This window comes from Neopelma chrysocephalum, unplaced genomic scaffold, assembly GCF_003984885.1.
Source record: "Neopelma chrysocephalum unplaced genomic scaffold, ASM398488v2 Primary Assembly neopelma1_130, whole genome shotgun sequence".
Classification (NCBI taxonomy): domain Eukaryota; kingdom Metazoa; phylum Chordata; class Aves; order Passeriformes; family Pipridae; genus Neopelma; species Neopelma chrysocephalum.
The window spans coordinates 36,933-45,408 of NW_020897792.1; the positions used below are offsets into that span (position 1 = coordinate 36,933).

The 8,476-nt window shown below is 43.6% G+C and overlaps 1 long non-coding RNA gene across 1 annotated transcript; it reads left to right on the plus strand.

Moving 5' to 3' along the window:
* Window positions 1–232: 232 nt before the first annotated feature.
* On the plus strand, window positions 233–1,885 carry LOC113975008. The gene is made up of 4 exons (XR_003536734.1): window positions 233–466; window positions 705–746; window positions 1,046–1,229; window positions 1,665–1,885. It is a non-coding gene; the product is annotated as an uncharacterized LOC113975008 (long non-coding RNA).
* Window positions 1,886–8,476: the final 6,591 nt, after the last annotated feature.

Consider the following 8,476-nt stretch of genomic DNA (forward strand, 5'->3'; position numbering starts at 1 on the left):
CTGACTGTGACTGTGACTCTGTGTCTGTGACTCTGTGACTCTGTGACTGACTGTGACTCTGAGTGTGACTCTGTCTCTGTGACTATGATTCTGTGTGACTGTGTCTCTGACTCTGTGACTGTGATTCTGTGTCTGTGTCTGTGACTCTCTGACTCTGTGACTGACTGTGACTGTGATTGTGATGCTGTGTCTCTGTGACTGTGGCTGACTGTGATGCTGTCTGTGACTCTGTGACTCTGTGATTCTTCCCTCACCTCCCTCCTCCATTCCCACCCCATTTTTTGGGTGGTTTTTCTCTCTGAGGGGTGCAGGGAAGCGAGGGGGCACAGCAGCACCCCCTGTGCTCCCCCCCTGCCCAGGCAGCCGCTGCTAAAGATCAAAGCACGGTAAAAATAGCAAGAGGGGAGAGCTTGTGGGTTTGACATCTGGAGGCCAGAAACAGCTCCTGCTTTGGAGGAGGCAAGAAGTGAGGGAGGAAGGCGAAAAGTGGGTTTCCAGTCTCTTATTTTTGACTGGGATGAAAACCTTTTGATGAAGGTCTATGGTTTGCTGGGACATGAGATGGTGGTGTCCATCCAGGGCCCTCATTTCAGAGCTGGGGGTGGTAACAGCACTTGGACATAAGAGAGGGGTGTTTTCTGACAGGCAAAAGACTGATTTTTCTGTGATGCATCACCTGACAGCCTTATTTTTATTCCAAGCAGCCACGTGGGAAATGTCTGCGCTTCTTGGCTGGATAAAAACAGGTGCTGTTTCCTTTGGGGCCGGAGGTTTTCAAAGATAAGGGTTCAAAAGCCATCCCAAACCCAAGGGGTCCCAATCAGAGCCTGGTTTTTCAAAGGTTTGCACTTCTAGGATGTTTGTCTCCAATCTTTTAAGAAATCCAACCTGTGGGCAATGAGAATATGTGTGATTAGAAATCCTGTCACCAAATCAGAAGGAGAATTAAAAAACCCTTCATTTTTTGATGAGACAAAATGTACCCTCTGATCCAAAGCACGTTATTTTCCTTTTCCTTATTTTTTTTTTAATAATTTTTTCCTAGTTGTTCCATCTGATGGAGTTGTTAGGAAGTGCTTGGTGTCCCGTGGCATGTGGAATGTTGGACTCTTTGTGATCCTTTCTAAACTTCACCTGTACAGAACAGGAGAATCCCAGAAATGTTTGGAATGGAAAGGATCTGAAAGCTCCTCTCATTCCATGGGCAGGGACACCTTCCACTAGTCCAAGTGCTGGAATGATCACTTGTCTGGATTGATTTCCTTTATGTGGGGCCAGTTACCATCTTCTGCTCCTTGACCTGATGCTAAAAGAGCTTTTTCCCTCTTCCATTCACACCTTCCAATGGAAAATATCTCTAATTTGCCCTTCTTTGATGGTGTTCCTGGGGGTTTTCCCCACTCAGAGGTCAGTGTTCCCAATCCCAGTGCACAATGCCAGTCCCACGGCTCAGGATGATGCCAAAGGATTGTGCCACTTTCATTAGCACAGCCATTAACCATCTCCTCAGCAATTAATTCCACTCGCTCATCACCCACTGCTTTTACCAGGAAATCACAGGAATGGGGGGAAAAAGTGAGTGTGCAAATGTGGAGGCCGGATTGGGCAGGAAGGGAAAGAAGGAAGAAATGCAAAAAGGGTTTTTTTAGCATTTTTTTTTCCAGTTGTTGGGGCAGATGGGACGATAAAGTTTCGTGTGAAACCGGAGCTGCAGCATTTCTGTGCCCGGATGGAGCTTTCAGTCAGGGTGATGTAAACACCGCTGCAGAATTTGGGAGGCTGTTCTGTTTGGGGGATGTGATGGATTAAAGCTGACAAATGAGATTTTTTTTTTTTTTTTTGGCCTTTTGGGTTGTGCCAGTTTCATGTGAGGCAAAGCTCTGGCTCCCAGACCAATCCCAAACCTCGGGGGCAGGCAAGGCTTGGGGGGGAGGGAGCCACAAAGGGAGTGTTTGCCGAGCCTCATCTAATTTAAAGCATCTTTGGCTGAGTGGTGCAGCGAAGAGGATGTGGCTAACACAAAGAAAAAAATCATAAAGGGATCAAAGTGTGTGTGCAAATTCGTTCCTTGTGGCAGGAATTCTGCCAGTTTGCTTTCCTAAGGAAAAAAAAAACCAACACCCCAACCTTCTCCCCCACCCCTAGCCCCCGTGAAGGAGCAGGGAAAATCATGGGGCGGGATCCCTGCTGGATTCCAGGAGGGTGGAAGCACTGAGGGATGGCAGGGATGGAACCGCAGCCCGGACCTTGGGCCTGAGATGTGAGCAGCTCCTCCTGGGTCCCAGGCTGCACATGGAGCAGCCACACGAGCTATTTATAAGCGGTTCAAAGGCACCACAAGTGTGGGTGGATGTTGGCTGGGAGCTCCAGGCCACCAGGAAGCTCTGGAAAGCTCACAGGAACCTGACGTTACCCCAGAGCTTCCTTGGAGAGGGGGGGAAAGATGAGGAAACCTGTCACAGAGCCACAGGATGTGCTGAGCTGGAAGGGACCCACAAGGATCACCCAGTCCAGCTCCTGGCCCTGCACAGGCCCATCCCCAAGAGTCACACCCTGTGCCCCAGAGGATCATCCAAACCCTCCTGGAGCTCTGGCAGCCTTGGGGCTGTGCCCACTGCCCTGGGGAGCCTGGGCAGTGCCCAACCAGCCCCTGGGGGAAGAACCTTTCCCTGAGATCCAACCTGAGCCTGCCCTGGCACAGCTCCAGCCATTCCCTGGCTGCTGTCCCTGGTCCCCCCAGAGCAGAGCTCAGTCCCTGCCCTCCTCTACCCCTGCCCAGGAAGTTGTGGATTACAAAAAAACCCTAATTAATTAAAAGTCAAAGCTTTGGAGCAAGGTTGGTCCACGTCAGGTGGCACCAGCTGGAACACTTTGGGTGACTGACCTTGTTACACACATGGAGGAGGAGGCACTTGCCTTCAAGGCAGCCAACACAGAGTTGGGTTGTTGGCTGCTGCCTCATCCCAAGCTGGTCCTCCCAGTTCAGCAAACTGGAAAACCACAGCAAGGCCCTGGTTGTGTTTCCTGCAGGACCACTGGCCCTCTGGAATAACATCCACTGAGAACAAAAGCTAAAAGCAAGGGCAAATCCAACACCAGAAAAGGAGTCAGTCCAGAAACCTTCCAAAATCCTGATGAAAAATAAAAATTACAATGGAAAACAAACATCCATTTCGCATCTGCAAAGAGAGGAAAAGGAAAATGAAGTCTAAGCATGAGGTCTTGTTCTTACTTCCCAGGAATTTGCTCCGTTGGATTGTCAAATACCTTTTGCCAACACCTGGGAGAACGACACCGGCAGCTTTAAGTGCAATGAATCAAAGCACAAGAGTAAACTTTGTATAAACCCAAAGGGCTGTTCTTAGAAACCATCCAAAATCAGAAAATAAACAATTCAGCAGGAGGAGAAAGGCTGGGAACTCACAGGGGAGATCAACTCTGGTCTGAGGAGTGGAAACAAAACCTCAAATGAGCCACATAGTTATTCCTGCTCTTAATTGTTCAAGGGCCCAAGCAGGAGGCTGGGATGGAGTCGATGGTGTCTGAAGAGGGGAAAAAAAGGCATAAAATGCTCTTTTTTCCCCTCGTGGCCCTTCCAGAGATGTGGCTTTGCCAAGGTCTAGGGTGGGAGTGCAATGGAGGGGTGGGAGGTGGCTCTGCAAAGGCAGAAGAACTGGGCCCAGCCTGAGGGCACAGATATGGTGTATTTGAAGATGGTTGAGAGTTTCCTACAAAATCTTAGGCCAGGGACACTTCTGCCCTCACTCAACCCTGGTTGAGCAGGCAGGGGCAGAAAGGGCTTGACCCAAACTAATCCAGGTGAGATCCTGGGACACAGGGAAGCCCTTCACCAGCCTGGCCCCAGATTTGGTGGCTTCTTTAACACCCATAGACAGAGAGCTGGTGTTTCCTCCCCTAAAATCACGAATTCACCAGATCAGGTTTTAGTGCCAGAGCTACTGAGTGCAAACACACCACCTGGATCCAGCCAGAAGAGCTGCTTTTAATGAAGAGCAGATGCCTGTGCACTTCCACAGCCTGGGAGAACACAAGGCAGGTTGTCCTGAGCCTTGGAGGACTCTGGGGCTCAGCTTCCAGCCCTGGTGTTGATCCCCATGGAGCTGAGCAGTTGTCTCACATCTCACACAGACCTTCCTGGGCTTGCTCTTCCCTATGGGAGTGAAGGCACCTTGGGATGGTCCCACCTTGCAACGATCCCTTCCATGTCCATTTTGGGATGAGAGAAAGGATGTTCATGGCCTGCAAGGTGGAAATGTTCCTCACCATTAACGTTCCTTAACCTCTCTGGAGCTGCTTCCAAACTGGAGCGTTCACGGATCAGATCCTTTTTTCCTGCGGGGATTTTGCAGCGAAAAATCTTCATTTCACACGGGATATCCCCGGGACAAAGAAAGCAAAAGTCATACAAATCTGTGTTCTTTAAGAATCAAACCAAACAAGCTTCTTGGATGGCTCCGTAGAAATTCTAACAACAGGAGGGGGGAAAAAAAGAAAAAGCGTGGAAAAAGGATTCAGGGAAAAGAAGAGCTAAGGGGCCTCTGGTACTTGCAGGTATATTCCCAGGGATTCCCTTTTGGATCACACAAACACCACCAAAGTCATTAGAAGTCGGTTCTTTCCTTTTAATAGCAATAGTTTGATGATTCAAACCACATTCGGTGCTCAGAAGGGAGATTTTGATCAAAGCATTTTGAAAAATCAGATGAAAGAAGCATTAGAAAAAAAAATATTCCTGCAATATGAGCCAGGAAGTGGAAATGGCTGTCCAGGGGAAGAGATGGGGGAAAAAAAAGTACTAAAAACCTTAAATTGATACTACCATTATCCACATAAACAGTGTTACAAGTCAACAAAGATTGACAGGGGGTGTGTTCCTTAATTGCTGGAAGGAAGAGCCAATTAGCACTTTAAAACAAGCATGATTCAGTCAACCCATCCTTCAAAGTGAGGATCTTTCTTCTTCTTTTTTTCTTCTTTTTCTTTTTCTTCTTCTTTTCTTCTTCTCCTTCTTCTTCTTTTTTTTCTTATTTTTTTCTTCTCTTCTTTCCTTCTTCTTCTTCAGCCTCTTCATATTTTTCTTCATATTTTTCTTCAGGTTTTTTCTTCTTCCTTTTTTCCTCTTTCTTCTTTTCTTCTTCCTTTCTCCTTCTCCTTCTCCTTCTCCTTCATCATCTTCATATTTTTCTTTTTCCTTTTTTCTCCTTCTTCTTTTTCTCCTTCTTCTTCTTCTTCCTCTTCATATTTTTCTTCACATTTTTCTCCTTCTTCCACATTTTTCTTCTTCATATTTTTCTTCTTCTTCCTTTTTTCTTCTTCCCTTTTGCTCCTTCTTCTTCCATTCTTCTTCTTCTTTCTCTTCTTCTTCTTCTTCTCCTTCTTCTTCTTCCTCTTCCTCTTCATATTTTTCTTCTGCATATTTTTCTTCTACATATTTTTCTTCTTTTTCGTTTTTTCTTCTTCTTCCTTTTTTCTCCTTCTTCTTTTCTTCCTTCTTTCTCCTTCTCCTTCTCCTTCTCCTTCTTCTCCTCCTTCTCCTTCTCCTTCTACTTCTCCTCCTCCTCCTCCTCTCCTTTATCCTCTTCATACTTTTCTTCTTCCTCTTTTCTCCTTCTTCTTCTTTTCTTCTTCCTCTTCTTCCTCTCTTCTTCCTACTGGAGATTCAGGAGGGTTAGAGCTGGAAATCCAGACCTGAATGAACAAGTAGATGTTTGTGGGCCAACTCGATCCTCTACATGGATAAAGACACGTCCTCTCAGGGGGAGATGCCCTCGGCTTGGCCATGTCACAGCCCTGATACCGCCACAATCCCTCTCCTCTCCCGCCTCTGCCCCTGCACAACGGTCACAACCCCCCAAAAAAGGCATTTTGGGGAGGGCAGGATCACGTGCTGGATTAAGGCTTGGCAGGTCATGGTGTTCTAAGGAGAAAACCCCACGTTTCCATTTCCTTAGGTGTCCAAATGCTGTGCTTTGACACATCAGGAATGAGAAGGTTTCACTTGGAGAAACTTCAGATGCTTGATTGCATTGTTAGTGCGCCTTCCTTGGGGTTATTTTGCTTTTTGAGAAGCTGGGAAGGGATCCAAACTGGAGCAGAATTAATTAAAGCACCCAGTTTTGTTTCACCTGGATTTGTTGTGTTGGCTTTGTTTTGGGGGAAAAAAATGCCAGAATTAAATTCAGCCTAAATTCTCTTCTGTGTCCACGTGGGATCACATGAGGAAAATCAACCCTCCTCCCTCATCACTGTCTTCACCAGCACCTCAGGTCTCATGCTTGGCTTGGAAAAACCCTTTTATCCTGCTGTGGGCATGGCAGGCAGCTATTCCCCGTGGATAAAAACCTGGAAAAGGCCCTAAAGATAATTTACAAGTATGTTCAGTCTCCACAAAAACTCCCTCTCCCTGAATTCCCATCGGTTCCTGCATCAATATCACACATGTGGCTGTGATATCCATGGCTCCATCCCTGTTAACACCAGCTTGGAGCTCCCAATACCAGTTTCAAACATTTTCAACTTGTAGGCAGCTTTCAAACAGCTGCTACTTTTTAAAAAGAACCAGATCCAAACCTCTGCTCCTTCCTCTTTTTTTTTTTTCCCCTTCAAAATGTGGAATTTCCCCCTCCTGTCAAACTGTCCTGACGTGGGAGCTGGGATGGGCAACGTCCAGACCTTAAGCAGGGACTTGTTTGGTGCTCCACAAACCAGCAGGGCTTGGAAACAACCTTGACATTTGGGATGTTCAGTGTGTGCCCTTGTCCAGGATGGGTGGGAAGCCTTAAAAGCAGAGGGATTTTTGGAAGTGCTCTCTGCAGCTCCTTAGTCCTTGCAAAGTTGTATCCCACGTTAACAAGTGTTCAGGATTTATGTGAAGAGGAATATATATATATTATATATATTTTATATATTATATATTATATATATTATATATATTATATATTATATATATTATATATATTATATATATTATATATATTATATATATTATATATATTATATATATTATATATATTATATATTAGAGAGAGAAAGAGAGAGGAAAAACAAAGGGTTAAGAGTAAGAGATGTACAAAATACTCCCTTTGCCCTGGAAAACTGAGTGTTCAGGAGGGTTTGAGCTGGAGATCCAGACCTGAATGAACTGGAGAGATACATCTATATCTATATCTATATCTATTTATATCTATATCTATATCTATATCTATATCTATATCTATATCTATATCTATATATCTATATCTATATCATCTATCTATATCATCTATCTCTATCTCTATCTCTATCTCTCTATCTATATCTGTATCTATATATCTATATCTATATTTATATATCTATATCTCATCATCATCATCGTGGCCAGGCTTTGCAAACGAAGATTTGGGAAGGACTCTACCCACATTTGCTACAGTTGTGCTGGTAGATAAAGAGGCCAATGTGAGGTAGACAAGTCCTGTTGCAAAAGGCACAGCAGAAAGACTCCTTGGATGGTATCGACAGGACACGATTCTTTCTGCGTTGTCTTTTCTCTTTCGTGGTGATCCTGTGTGTGTTCTTAAAGGAAGCAGCAGCATTAGAGATAATGTGTCTCCAGACCTCTCAATTGGAGGCCAGAGTAGACCAGTGATGAAGATCAGTGTGGCCAAGGCTGAGATGTTTTTTCAGGGAGTCCTTGTATCTCCTCTTCGGGGCTCCTCTCTTGTGGCAGCCGGTGGCAAGTTCGCCATAGAGCACGATCACCATCTATATCTATATCTAATCTATACCAATATATCTATATCTATATATTTATATATCTATATCTATATATCTATCTGTATCTATATCCATATGTATATATCTGTACCTATATCTATATCCATATCCATGTCTATATCTATATATCTATATCCGTATCCATATCCATGTCTATATCTATATCTATATCTGTATCTATATCTATATCCATATCTATATCCATATCCATGTCTATAACTGTATCTGTATCTATATCTATATCTATATATTTATATCTATATCTATATCTATATCTATATCTATATCTATCTATTTATATCTATATCTATATCTATATCCATATCCATGTCTATAACTGTATCTATATCTATATCTATATCTATATCTATATCTATATCTATATCTATATCTATATCTATATCTATATCTATCTATATCTATATCTATATCTATATCTATATCTATATCTATCTATATCTATATATCTATATCTATATCCATATCTATATCCATATCCATGTCTATAACTGTATCTGTATCTATATCTATATATCTATATCTATATCCATATCTATAGCTATAGCTATAAATCTATATCCATATCCATATCCACATCTATATATCTATATCCATATCCATATCCATATCTGTATCCATATCCATATCCATATCTGTATCTATATCCATATCCATATCCATATCTATATATCTATATCCATAT